Source organism: Callospermophilus lateralis, chromosome X (assembly GCF_048772815.1).
Source record: "Callospermophilus lateralis isolate mCalLat2 chromosome X, mCalLat2.hap1, whole genome shotgun sequence".
Lineage (NCBI taxonomy): Eukaryota > Metazoa > Chordata > Mammalia > Rodentia > Sciuridae > Callospermophilus > Callospermophilus lateralis.
Genome location: NC_135325.1, coordinates 25,401,808 through 25,416,503, shown reverse-complemented (window position 1 = coordinate 25,416,503; position 14,696 = coordinate 25,401,808). Strand labels below are relative to the sequence as shown.

The 14,696-nt window shown below is 39.8% G+C and overlaps 1 protein-coding gene across 1 annotated transcript in view; it reads right to left on the bottom strand.

The window, feature by feature from the left end:
• Positions 1–14,696, bottom strand: part of Tspan7 (tetraspanin 7) — a 122,835-nt gene that overhangs the window by 21,430 nt on the left and 86,709 nt on the right. The gene's annotated exons all lie outside the window — the stretch shown is intronic.

Here is a 14,696-nt window from a genome sequence, read left to right as displayed (position 1 = left end):
TCCAAAGGAAATCCCTGCAGCTGTCTAAAGTCTAGAAACTTGCATCTATTAGACCCTTACTATAGAAGACACATTCAGGGCTTCAAACTCTGCTTGAGTCTCCATTCCCTACAGGCCACAGGCCCCACCAACTGGGCTAATAAAGCCATGAGTTGTTCTGTGCCTCTACCCATCTACCTTTTCAATTTACCAATATTTTGGCAACACATTCAAATGGATGGTCTTCTAATTACTACCCCTTCTGACACCATGTGAGGCCTGAAAGAAACTCAAGTGTCCAAGGGAGCCCTTCCTCAGCTTTGCCCCACCCTACAGTCCAATGTCTCCTATCAAATGCCTCAGATACTTGCCTAGCCCACTAAAGCAAAGAGGCAAGGTGAGAAAACCCACATGAAACAAATCTACACCTTGCCAAGTTTTCCTTTATCACTCAATATGCTCTTCTGTATCTGTAAATAAATATCTGTAAATATCTGTAAATGAATGCACCAAATACATTCTATACTATGTGCCAAATGACCAGGCTAGTGAAGGTGCCTCTCCCCTTACACTCTGAAAACACGTTCTGTAGTTTGGAACTATCAATCTCTACTATCAACTTGATTCTTTCTATAAGAAAAAAAGAACGTACTGTGTACCTTTCCCCACTTCGGATAAGGGTGAGCTCTATTTGGGGTGAAAGGTCAGAAAAACAACAAAAGCTTGATGATAGTCCCTGATCCCTCCCCCACCCCAATAGTCTCTCTACTTTGTAGAACCACCACTGTGAAAGCTAGCATTAAAAGTTTCAAATCAGAGAAAAGAGATTGAAGAGTAAGTGCTAGTTTTATTAGGAAAAAGGTGAACAATTGTAATGTGGTATTGAGGAGTAACTGACACTAATACTTGGGAGACGGTAGCCCAGTGGGGGTTGACTGCCAATAGGGTGGCGTTGGTGTAATTAAGAAAACCAAGATCACTTTGCCAAGAATTCCAAATCCTCTGCTGACACCTGGTGGTTGCTAAAAAATAAGTACTTTTCTTGAACAGCCTTTTGTGCCATACTCCTCCAGATGGAAATAAATTGGGAATTGAAATTGATTAGATTATGTTACATGCATGTATAAATATGCCACAATGAAACCCACTAGTCTGCATAATTAATATACACTAATAAAATGATAAGTAAATATGCTTTTACCAACTGGAATCAAAATTTAAGAATCAACTCAAGTCATTAGGGGTAAAAATGCAATGATGCCTATGTATAAAAGGTCAGTTATTTCTTATTAGTCAATACCTAGCACAGTCCAGGCACAGGGCTTATTATTCATGAATGGAAATACATTTTCTATCTTTGAGTCTTAGAACCTATATTGTATAAAACAGAAATTTATTAAATTCTAAATACTTAAAAAATTTCTACATTAGGTAATTACTGTTAGGGAATTTATGGTGGAATCAAAGAGAAACTTTCCCCATACTTTCCACTTTAGCATTATCTGCCTAAACCTATAAATATCACAATGTATATATATATTGAAAAACTTCAGTTAAACTAGTCACTGTTTATGATGAATATAAGTCTCATCTGGAGACTTTTGACTCCCAAAGATTTAATAACACTTCAGATATATACAGGGTATATTATTTACAACTGCTTCAGGTTATTAGGATAGGACTGCTTCAATAAAATGCATTATCTGATATTATCTTACATTTCTTTAACCAGCGATTTCACAAAGCTCAGTTACTACCATAACAAATTTTATATGCAGTATGTTAAAGTTAATACAAATCCTGATTTTAAGGCAAATGGTTACATAAAACCATTTTTATGCCTTTCTCTCAAATATAATTTACCCTGATGCAATCATTGTTCTGTTTATGAAGAATATATGAAGCTAATCTTCACTTAAAGTATAAACACAAAATACCAATTTTTAAAAATGTACCTACACCATAAATTATACAAATATTCCATTTTTAGAAAAAGTCTCCTTTTGTGGACTACAGTATGCCTCTTAATTTTCGCCAGTAGGTGCAAAGAAACACAACATGGAGGGCACCATATTGCCAGGGAGACAAACAATTCAACATTCTAATCTTGCACAGGTCAACCACTTTCGAAGGAACTCATTCTCCTCCGAATAATATGGGTACTAAGTTAGATATACCCCTTCCAGCACCTGTGTGCTAGAAATCTAAGAATAACCCGCAGAGGAAAGGCCTTCTCCAATGTTGCCATTATCATACTGAAACACCCCTGATGGAGAAGGTATATTTGGAAGCCCAAATTCTACAAAAATAAGGCTTTCTGCACATACTACAGCCTACCTTTTCATCCTTATCCCCCTTACTGCCCTGTAAGCACCAAGCAGGCTAGTAATCTGGGGAAATAATAATGTTAAAGACAAAGAAGAAAAGACTCGATATACAAAGGAGAAAATGGATGGGCTATAGTATGTCCTTAGACAGAGAAGACATATTTGGCAGTGGTAGTGGTGGTGAATTTGGGGTGGGTGTTAGAAGAAATTGTTGGGAGGTTGAAGGAAATAAACCACAAGCAAAGGCTAATGAGCCACAAAAGAAAATAAACTAGTACATGTTCAAAATTTTCCTACTAGAAAATACTTCTTACTGAAGATGGAACATATATAAAGACAAGTCAAAGACAAAGTTGTCATCATTTCTATGATGTTTTTCCTGGTTCCTTTCAACACACATTCACCCATACACACACCTTTGCAAGTACCCACAGAGGAACCACTTCTCAAAATCTGGAAAGTCAAAATGAAAAGCAAGGGAAAGAGTCTTTTGATCTCTCTCTTTCAAAGCAAGTTTGTATCTGAGCTCCTCAGAGCCCTTAAATTTCTAAATTAATCATTAGCCCATGTTAATCTTTCTCAGGACAGTTTTGTCTTTTATAAGCAATTAGGAAGCAGCCAATGCTGTGGTCTGAGGAGGAGTCAGATAATAGATCAGAGATCTCATCACTACTTCACATGCTCCCAAATCAACACCAAGCCAGGAGGGCAGGCCCAATGCTCCATCAGCAGTCACCAGGATGAGGGTCTCCATTGCTTGCTTACTCTCAGCATTTCATTTCCTGTGTGCTTACACCCCAGCTCAAAATTTATGGGTAACAGCGTACCACTGGCTACTACTAATATAGGCTTGATGATGAGGCTGAATAAAACTATAATTGCAGCATTAGAAAAGGGAGATTAGAACTAGAAAACCTTTTGTGTAATAGTATGTATTATTTTAAAAGTATGGAAAGAAAACCATATGCAAAGAGGCTTCTGAAAGGCTCTGCAAGAGACTTGTTCAGGGTTCATTTTAATCCTAACACTGATATTTGGGAAGCAGGTAGCAGATATAAATGACTCCCCTTCCTTCTACCAGGTCATCCAGGCTAATGCTGGGAAGACTCCCTGCAGACCTTTCAGCATCCAGATTTCCAGAGAAGAGCCAGGGATGGCGGGCTGCCATCTTACATCCAGAGGCTTTAGACTTATGCCCAATCCCTGCAACACAGACCTTCTGATTAAATTGCTACAGCTGCACTCATGTTATGCCAGGTTTGAGTCTGAGAGGGGAAAGTCCTTATTTCTTCTCTCTAAATCCATACCTGGTTTATGAATCCCACCTTCTAAATGAGCATGCATGTCATTCTAATGATGCCATGTGTTCATATTTAGCATATCATACAATTAAAGAAAAAATTAAATAGAAGTTGAAAATTAAATCATAGAGGTATAATAAGATACCTAGAAGAAACCCCTTCCTATGAAGTCATATGGGATAGAAAGCATGATATCTAAAATCTGACCAGAAGAAATATATAGGAGAGGCAGTAAGGTGAAAAATTTCAGCTAGCTTGCATTCTGGGTAAAAGTCGCAATTCAATCATTCCATAGGTTTATAGGTTAATTCATTCCTGGTATTGTCAAATATCCTTCCCTCATACCAGATAATTATATAACAGAGGTATTGTCAAATATCCTTCCCTCATACCAGATAATTATATAACTCAGAAAAAATGCACAACATAAAAATTCCATAAATATCATCAATAGTTAAAATATAGATACCTTAGATATTAGGATTATTTTTTGGGGGTACTGAAGATTAAATTCATGGGCCCTATACCACTGAACTACATCCCCAGCCCTCTTTATGTTTTTCTTTTTGAGACAAGGCCTTTCTAAGTTGCTGAGGCTGGTCTCAAACTTGTGATCCTCCTGACTCAACCTCCTAAATCGGTGGGATTATAGGCATGTGCCAAGGCACCCAGCTCAGATGTTAGATTAAGAAGAAAAGTAACCAGCAAACTATTCTTACAGCTAATTCTTATGTGAGTGTGTGTGCTGAGGGGACAGTGGACAGTGGAGGGGAGTGAGTCTTCACAGTATTGGGAACCAAATTTTGTGGAGATGCAAAAAGAAACCAGAAAGGTAAAGAAATCAGCAGCTTCCATAATCTCAGGATACTCTCTTTAAACTTCAAGAAGTTTAACAAGTTACAACTTTTTATTGTGAATTCTTTTTGTATATACTTAGTGCTTTACAATTGAACTAAGAATCAGAGTTTATTGGGATTTTTCACTGGGCTTGAGAAAGCACTCACTCCAGATGGGCAGCAGAAAGTCACTCAATAAATTTCAAAGGTAGGTGAATATTATATCTCTGGGCTAGGGGTTAAGAGACCAGGGTTTACAGTTCTGTCACTAGCTATGTGACATGGACAGATCACCTAAACTTTCTGTGCCTCAGTTTCCTCTTCAGTAAGATCAAAAGAGGTGGAAAAATCTAATTTCTAGTACCTCCTCCCAGCTCTAACATTCTGATAAGTGACATGCTTATTCACTCTGCAATAAATTTGCAGGTGTGAAAAATAACAAACAAACAAATAAATAAATTTGTGAGTGTGCCTTTGGGACAATAAATAAAAGTAAGTTTATAAGGTTGTCCTTGTGACCACCAAACCACCAGGAGCGGGAATAGGAGAGTTCAGCTCATTTCAAGACTGGAAACTCACTATTCTGCCAGGTTTCTAAGGTAAAAGTGGAAAAGAAGAATGCCCAGGGGTTCAAGAAATTTTACATAGACATCTAAAAATTCATAAGCTCAGTGACCTAACCAAAGTGTCTCTTTTTATATGAAGATGACTGTCATCTTAATAGAAATAAGATATGTGCTTTGAGCTGTTTCTTTGGAGGCAAGTATTTTTGACACTTAAACCCTTTTGTTCCATCACAGTCACATCTGTGTGTGTGTGTGTGTGTGTCTGCATATTTGCTCGTATGTGTGTGGAACAGAGTGAATGTGGCATGGCTGAGAGATGAGTGGTATCTTTATAAAGGGATAGATGCCGGAAAGAGAGAGGAGTGACATCATCCTAAATGCTGATTTATTTAAACTGAATTTAAGAACCCACAGGAAATCCAGAGAGCATGTGGTCTAGGCCCTTGTTTTCTATGTGGCTTGAGGTGACCAAAAGCCACACAGATATCATGTTCAAAAGGCAGTTGTAGGTATGGGGCTGGAGTTCAGGAAAGTGTCAGAATGGCAAGTGAGAGGTTAGGGCAGAAATGACGGCTGAGGGAACAATTTATCTCAGGAAACAGAAGCAGAAGATAGTAAGAAGGTCAAGGGCTAAGGCCTACTTATCACTAGAACATGGAGGAAAATGCTAGAAGATGAAAACAGTGGAGACACTGAATAGAGTAGATAAATCTATGAAGGTGACTATCAATGGAAGAAGACATGGAAGAAAGGAACTTTCTTCTTTCTTTTGCTCCATTAAAGACCTATGGGAAACCAAACACCAGAATAGTTTATTGACCATGGAGGGAAGGGTGTTCGTGAGCACACATGGTACTCTTTATTTACATCAAGGAAGACCCACTAAGATTATATTCTGTATTTAAACATACTACATCCTATAGTCAATTCATAGACTTCAAATTTCAGGAGCTAGGTCACAAGCCTAAAGCAATTGATTACAAATTCTAGCTTCCATTTGGATTTTATCAGTGGCCATATAACCAGGGTTAAACATGCAGATTGCCTAACAGATCACAGATGCTTTTGAAGATATGTAAAGGGCTTTGATGGACACTATGAAAAGTCAGACATTCTAGCTCTAACTGTGCATCCCTCATAGGTTCTTCATGTGGGTAGTGAAGGAACTGATCATTTCATGGGAAATGGACCCAGGCATGCTCTAAGTCCAGCAGACAATGTTTCCTTCTTCCAATTATCTCTGAAGTTCTAACCACCGCTTTGCACCAGCCATGTTGCATATTTGTGCTTTAATTTGTCATCTATGCTCACAGAACAGGCCCCAGTGACATCTACAAGGGCCCTTCTATTGCTAGAGTTCTTTATGTTTCTTCGAAATGCCCAAACGTCTTCAGAGGGGCTGAGATCAAGCCAATTGTTAACTAGGATGCCAAACATGTTTGTCAAGGGCCTGCACAGACTGGGATCTGTACTTAGCCTGGGGGAGTGTAGCTGGACGCATCAGGGAGGAATGGTAAGCAGGTTATTCTGAGCCCCTTGGTATTATTTTTATTTTTAAGCACTGATGAGTTCTCCTTGAAAATGTTTAAGACAGGACTTAGATTTCAGATCTGCAGTGATAGGGAGTATCCTCCCCCAACTTCAGATGTTCAAGAGCACATCAAAAGAAGAAAGAATGAGCAAACCAGAGTTTAAATTTTCTAGATGTAGCTCACATCTCTACTTTCAAAATGACCCAGATATATAAATAGACATCACAGAGGTGAATGCCTATTAGGAATTGGGGCTGGCAAAGCCACTTACCAGGAGATTTATGTACTTAGAAATCAGGACCAGCTGTAGTGGCTGAAGTGACAGAAGCTTAATGTTTGGGGGATTCCCTCTTTATCACACCTCCTTCATGAAACCCCCAAGCTGATCTCAGTTGTATTAAAAATCTGTTGGTGTACTTTAACACACACAGAGGCCACATGAGTGCCAGGAGTACTAACAGTGTTAGTGCCACTGACAGGTGGCCAACCACCACTGAAGGAAGAGCTGTGGAGAAAACTGCTTCCCTTGCTTCCTTTCTCAGGTGACCAGAACTATAAAAATATGGGATAAATCCCACTTTAAGAACAGATACTCTGGGCTGGGTTTGTGGCTCACCAGTAGAGTGCTTGCCTAGCATGTGCAAGGCACTGGGTTCGATCCTCAGCACCACATAAAAATAAATAAATAAAATAAAGGTATTGTTTAAAAAAAAAGAACAGATACTCTCACAAAGATCATGTCAGAATAAGTTTATAAATAAGAACCAAAACTACATGAAAACTGAAGGTTTCTGCTGACCATTATGTTTATCCTGTTCTGTACTGTGAATTGTGTACACATCAAGATCTTGAGAGACCCATGGGACAGAATAGAGTTCTTTACCTCCTTTGTATCCACCAAAGCCTCAGCCAAATCCTCTGTGTGATTTTCCAAAACATTTCATTCAAATATTCTGTCCTAATATCCATGCAAGCAGAATCACTGCTTGTCTGATTATGAGCCCCAGTTTTTAATTTGAAAACCAATCACTCTGCCTATAGTACATGTCCCTCTGGAGCACATAGTGGGAGCTTGATGAATACAGAATGAATCTTAGTGATGAGTTCTTCTTCAGACTCAGCTCCCTTACAGTGGCTGTGTCCTCAGGAGTTATTGGATGGGAATGAGTCTGGATAAACTAATCCTAACGATTATACCGTAAATGTGAAATTAAATGCTAATCCTGACAGAGCAGCACGTGTGTCTCTCATAAACGTGTTGTTGAACAGATTTGGCTCTCCAGGAGTCCCATTATTTTCAAAAGGGAGAATTTTCTTTCCACAGTTTCTCTATAGGATTATCATCTTTCAAATGTCAAAAACAAAACCAGTCCATATACATATACATACCTATATATGTGTGTATATATACACATGTGTGTATATATGTATATGTGTGTGTGTGTATTATATGTATATATGTAAAGTAAATAGGCCAAGTGTGGTGATGCACACTTGTAATCCCAGCAGCTTGGGAGGCTGAGGCAGGAGATTGCGAGTTCAAAGCCAGCCTCAGCAACTTAGAGAGGCCTTAAGCAAATTAGCAAGACCCTGTCACAGAATAAAAAATAAAAAAGAACTGGGGATGTGGTTCAGTGGAAAAGAGAACCTCTGGGTTTGACCCTAGTATCAAATAAATAAATAAAGTAAACAAGAAGCTTCTAGAACTCAGATATTGAGGAAGTCACTGAATTTTCATGTTGTCTGTGCTCTGTGTGGTGGGGTGGTTTGGCAAATTCGTGCCTTCTTTCTGGTGAAATCCAAGCTGATGAGACATAATATCAGATAATTTAAATGAGGGAAAACAAGGTGCAGAAAACATGTATGCAGTATTCCAGAACAAGATATCAATAGTGATCTGAGGCTCTCCATTTTGGTGGTCCTAATTTCATCCTGAAGAGATTTAAGGAAAAGCAAACAAAAAAACCCACTTCTATTACTGGTTTATTTCCTCTCAACACTCACATATCCACACTGTACATACATGTGATACTGCCACCAAGTCAGATATAAAGTCATGCACTATACAATTTTCTGACAACAGTGCCACATATATGACAGTGGTCTCAAAAGATTATGTCACCTAGTGACATTGTAGCCGTCTTAGTTTGTGTAAGTACACTCTTTGATATTCACACAATGATAAAATTGCCTAACAATGCATTTATCAGGACATATCCTTGATATGTTGCCCAGTGACATGTAATTTATACAGAGAAAATTTACATATCTAATATTGACAGGGTGTTATGAAAAAAATAACTTTAAGGTAATCTGTTCTTTGCAAAAAATCAGAAAAGCATCAGGGACATCAACCACTACCATTCAGTATCTCTGGGAATACAAGTGTGCATCACCACACTTAGCCTATTTTCTTTACCATTCAGCATCTCTACCACTACCACCCTGTGCCAAGCCTCCATCTGTCCCATCTTTCTGTGCCTGAACCTTGCACCCATGCCCTATACTCAACACAGCAATGAGAGTGATCCTGCTGAAGCTTAAGCCCAATAATATCATCTCTTTGCTCAAAACCCTTTCACAATGTTCCATCCCCTGGAGAAAGTTCCAATGTTCCTACTCTGAGCTTCAAGGCCCAACCTGCTGGGCAGCCTGGGCTGGTTCCTTTGATGTGACCTCCAGTGGCTCTCCCCTTGCTTTCTTGCTCCAGCCTCACAAGCCTCTTAGCTGACCCTCAAACATTCCTGGCCTTCTGCATTTGTTCTTCCCTCTGCTGGATTTCCAAAATCTCTCATTTCTCCAAGTTTCTACTCTTCAAAGAGCCCTTCCCCAATGACCCTATTTAAAAAACTAGAGGATCCTGCTTTATTTTTCTTTACTGCCCTTTTTGCCTTTGAACTATTGATTTACTTACATAGTCTGTGTCCCAAAAGGCATGCAAGCACTGTGAGGGCAGGATATTGCCTCATTTATTGGTAGATCCCTAGGCACAAGGCAATGCCTGTTCATAGTAGGTACTTAGTATATATTTATTAAATGATTGAATATAAGAGGTGGGTGAGCAAGTATAAGCTTCAGAGGCCATAAACTCTATCTTCACTAGCACTGCACTGAGTGAGGAGTCCAAATAGTGAACATGATTCCCAGAAGACCCATGCAGTTGCACTCACATAAAAACCTGTTCGTTAGCCAACTCGCTTTCTAATCCAGCACACTGCTTCATAAGTGTCTGTCTTTGGCCACAAGGGGGACTAAATGAGAAAGCATGGGAATGCTTCCTTCTAATCCATCACCACTAATGGAAAAGTAATTTGAAGTTCTAACATCCTAAAACTCCAAGGGGTCTGTAATTGATGGTTAGGAGTCTAAAGAATGAATAGTGCTTATGCCAGAAAGATTTCTCTCCCTTTTAAAAAATGTACAACCAGGGAGCTTACTCTGTGCTGGGTCCTACACTAAGTGCTTGAATGCTTTATCTGCTACAATCCTCCCAGTAATTCTATGACACTTGCCTTAGGTCATTACCACTAAGTGGAAAAACAGGTATTCAAAGCCCTGGTTTTCAACTACTGCCTTTCCTTAATGTCCTCTTCAACATGTCTGCAATCTGTCCTTCTCCCAACCCTCTATGCCAAACTTCCATAAGAGTTCAGAAACCAATGTCATCTATCCTAGCACTATTTGTCTCTGATAAATCAAGGACAGTGTTCCAATCAGTGTCTGAGAATTTGATTGCCACCATCAAAAAAATAAAATCTGCAGTTACGGTCATTAATTCATCTCTTTGAAAATGCTATCCATTATTTTCTCCCTTCCAAGCATGTAAATCTATCAAAATGAAGACATGTTCTACCTCAAGCCATATTAATACTTTAAAAGCCAGAATGGGGAATAAATAGCTTCATGTATATGTTGGGATGAGCCAGGAATGTTAAATATGAGAAGCACCAAGCATAAAATTAAGGAAGGACCAATCTTAAGAATTGGTAGAGCTTGACATACAAACCAAAGCTGTAGTGTCTTGAGTACTGTTTTCCTACCAAGACCTCTGGCAAAAAAGTTTAAGGAACTAAAGTATTCTAGTTTTTACTCTGAGAAGAAAAACAAGAGGTCACAGTTTAAATATGTTTGATGAGAACCCTCTTTGAAGCTGTGGAATCATTTGTCTTTCAAAGTAGCCCCAAAGCAATGGGCCAAGTCACCAGCTAAGGCAATGGCAATCAAATCTGCTCACCCTACAACCTGGGCAGAAGATGATTGGCTGTTCACTAACAAAGGGCAAAAACGTTTGTAAAAAATTAACTCTGCATTTGTGTGTACGTGTGTGTGAGATTGTGTGTGTGTGTGTGTGTGTGTGTGTGAGAGAGAGAGAGAGAGAGAGAGAGAGAGAGAGAGAGAGAAAGAGGGAGATCTGACAGAGAGAGAGAGAGAGAAAGAGAGAGATCTGACAGAGATATGACATTTATCAAGCAGTATTATGCTCCTTATATGTCACATTTGTGACACAACACATTTGTTCTTGATCTGTTTTACAGATGCAAACCCGAGGCTTTGAAAGATTCAACAACTTGGTCAAAGTCACAGAACTAATAAGTGGTACAGCCCAGAGTCAAATCCATTTCTGTTCAACTTGAAGGCAGTTTTTCTGATCATTATGATACAGTACCTCCTGCAGCACTATATGCCAATGTGGGAAGGACCTAGGGCTGAGTTCCTCCTAATCCAATATTACCCAGTCACCCACTCTCTCCTCTAGATAGGTAAGTGTCATTAAGAAAGGCTCAACTTTACACTGCCTAAGGGTTTACTGAGAGTGAGTAATGAGGAAGCCAACATTCTGAACCAATATCCACAGTGAGTTTTCTAGGCAGTTATTTGTTGTTGTTGCTGTTCTGGGAATTGAACCCAGGGGCGCTTAACCACTGAGCAACATCCCCAGCCCCTTTTTGTATTTTATTTAGAGGCAGGATCTAAGTTACTTAGGGCCTCCCTAAGCTAAGGCTGGCTTTGAACTTGAGATCCTCCTGTCTCAGGCTCTGGAGTCACTGGAATTATAGGTGCGCACCACCACACCCAGCTCTTAGGCAATTTTAAATTGTCAACACCCAGAAAACATGAAAAAAGGCAGGGTGGCCAGACAGACTCTATACACTGATCCTGTGGGTGTTGGCCTCATCCCTTCTCCTTTCTTGGGGCATGCTTCCTGTGTCCCCCACTGGGCATGCTCCAATTGATAAACTAGGCTGTGTTCCAGAATATTATTTATACATTACTTGTTTGGAACTAAAATTGCATTTTCTTTGGGAAATAGTGTTATACATGGTAGCTGTGTTTCTAGGCCAGTCCTCAAAAGTCTATATTTAAGCCACTATTAGGGAAAGTTATAGGGAAACAGATTTTTGGCTCAATATGAGGAAGAACTTGCTAATAATAGGCATTGCCCAAAATGGAGTGAGTTGCCTTGGGAGGTGTTACAACAGAAGGTAAATAGCTTTCTGAGTATCCTGTCTCCACAGAGGCTCCAGAGGCAGGACACAAGGACAGAAGTCCTATAGAGGGAAAGTCAGCAGGAAAGACTGAATTGCACCGATTCTCAAAAGCTGTTCTCATCCTAACTATTGTCTGGGAAGCCTTGTGATTTTCCTAGCCAATTATCTCCCTGGATTTTCATACATGAATGAATAGGAGCTTTAGCAACACAGGAAGCAGGGAAACCATTTTCCCAGACCCTGAGTTTCATTTCCTTTGATCTCCAAAAGGAAATGATAGGGCACATAATTTTGTCACATGAAGAGCAATAGAAATATCTGTGCAGTGTAATGAGGTTGCAACTGAAATGAGCTGTGTTCTACACTTGAAGGAGCATTTGCCCTGTTATTTTAATACCTCTATTTTCCCTAGGCAAATATACTTTCTCTCCTTTCTCAGCTAGAGTCAGAAATCCTGCTTGACTTTGAGACTCAGTGAAGCTGAAGCTGGTTAAATTTAAATGTACAGAAGCTACAGAAGTGACTTTCATACTTTTCACATAAGACAAGGATTCTGTCAAAACCCTGACATACAGATTGGATCTAAATAGAGAAAGTGTCTATTAGTAATGGTCTACTTCACCAGTGTTAGCTGAAACTGATTGGCCCACTGACCAGAGATCTATTTCTATAAAACAATGACACAGCTCCTTAGATATTCATGGGGCAAATCCAACTCCAATTTTTACCCCTACCTAATACTGCTGCTGAGCTTGATCTTACAAGGTGTGTGCTGGTTCTCCCTGCTTGGCCCTATCATTGCCTGGCCAGGTCCTACTTGCACTTCAAAGCACAATTCAAATCTCCTGTCTACCAAGAGGTCTTTTCTGATGCTCAAAGATAACAATAATTTTCCTCCTCTGAATGTGCTTAGGATTTTCCATATCTTTTGTGTGTGTGTGTGTGTGTGTATGTGTGTGTGTTTGTGTGTGTGTGTGTTACCATCCCCAGCCCTTTATTGTATTTTATTTAGATACAGAACATGGCTGGATTGCTTAGGGCCTTGCTAAGTTGCTTTGAACTCCTGATCCTCCTGCCTCAGCCTCCCAAGTAGCTGGGATTTAACAGGCATGTGCCACTGTGCCTGGCCCTAATATCTATTATGAGTAGCAATTCACCCTGCATTCTAAGACTTTGACCATCTTGTCTGCATTTCCAGTCACCTACTCCTCAAAGATAGACTAGTCCCTATGTTATTAACTAGTCCCCATGTTATTTATTATGTCTCTCTCTCTCTCTCTCTCTCTCTCACACACACACACACACACACACACATATCAATCCTGTGGAATTTAGTGCTTGTTTTTTTTGTTTGTTTTTGTTTAGAGAGAGAGAGAGAGAGAGAGAGAGAATTTTTAATATTTATTGGCGAACACAATATCTTTGTTTGTATGTGGTACTGAGGATCGAACCCAGGCCGCACGCATGCCAGGCAAGCGTGCCACCACCTGAGCCACATCCCCAGCCCCTAGTGCTTGTGTTTGATAATGAAACATAGTCAGAAAGAGTGCTTTTGATCATAGGTAGCTATCACTTAGGACACATCCATTTCCACGTTAGTCTGAGATTTTCAAAGACCATGGGATGGGAGAGGCAGGTCATAGAGCCTGAGAAATAAAAAGGCTAGAGACACATGACAGTCATGTATGGCACCAGTATTAAAAGCTGTTGCATTACTTAAATGTTGTGTTTAGGGGGAAGAAATAATTACTATGGTCTTAGGCAAATTAGTAGTTCAGAAAAGTATGACTTGGGAATCAGGCCCCCAACTCAGAGGCCATTGATAATAAGCCTCCTTCCTTCTCCCAAGTCACCACTGGTAATTTACTTTGGAGTGTTAGTCTGTTCAAGAAAAAGCAGAAGTCCTTCCCTTCTGGTAGTATTAGCTGAAAGTGACTGGCCCACTGGCCATTCCCTAAAAAAAGCATGTAATGGGCCGAATCCTACTGTAATCTGCATAAGTTAATGACCAAGGATGTGTTTTCCTGGGTACAGGGAAATCCCTGGATCTTACTGAATGCTTGGACATGAAGTCAAGTATCCTATGAAGCAGTAGCACACACTTGAGTGACTGTGACTGGCTGCAATGGCTTACTGGCAGGGTGAACCAGCAGTTCCAACAGATATATTCTGACAAATATATATTCTGATGCTGAGCTTAATGTGTGATAGCATTTGCTAAACCATTCTCCCAACTCATTTTGCTTTGTATTGTTAAATCAGAAAGCATCTTTTTAATTAAATATTTATTTTTTAGTTGTAGTTGTCCACAATATCACTTAGTTATTTTTATGTGGTGCTGAGGATAAGGTGCTTTACAATATAAAAAGTATTTTCATTCATCAAATTCCAGGGTCCCACACGTGTGAGGCGAACACTACACCGCTGAGCCACAACTCCAGCCCCTCAATCAGAAAGCATCTTAACCACAGATCATGAAGCTACAGGAAAGAGAAGTCAGATAAATTACCTTGAGCCTAGGGATAGTTTCCTGACGGCCACAGGCATTTTATAAGGAACCAAAAGCAACTGGCAACTCCAGGAACAGAAGCCAGGGGAGCTACTCTTTCCCTCCCCCACAGAAAAGGCTCTGGGATTCACCCATCTTGCACATCTGCCATATTCTC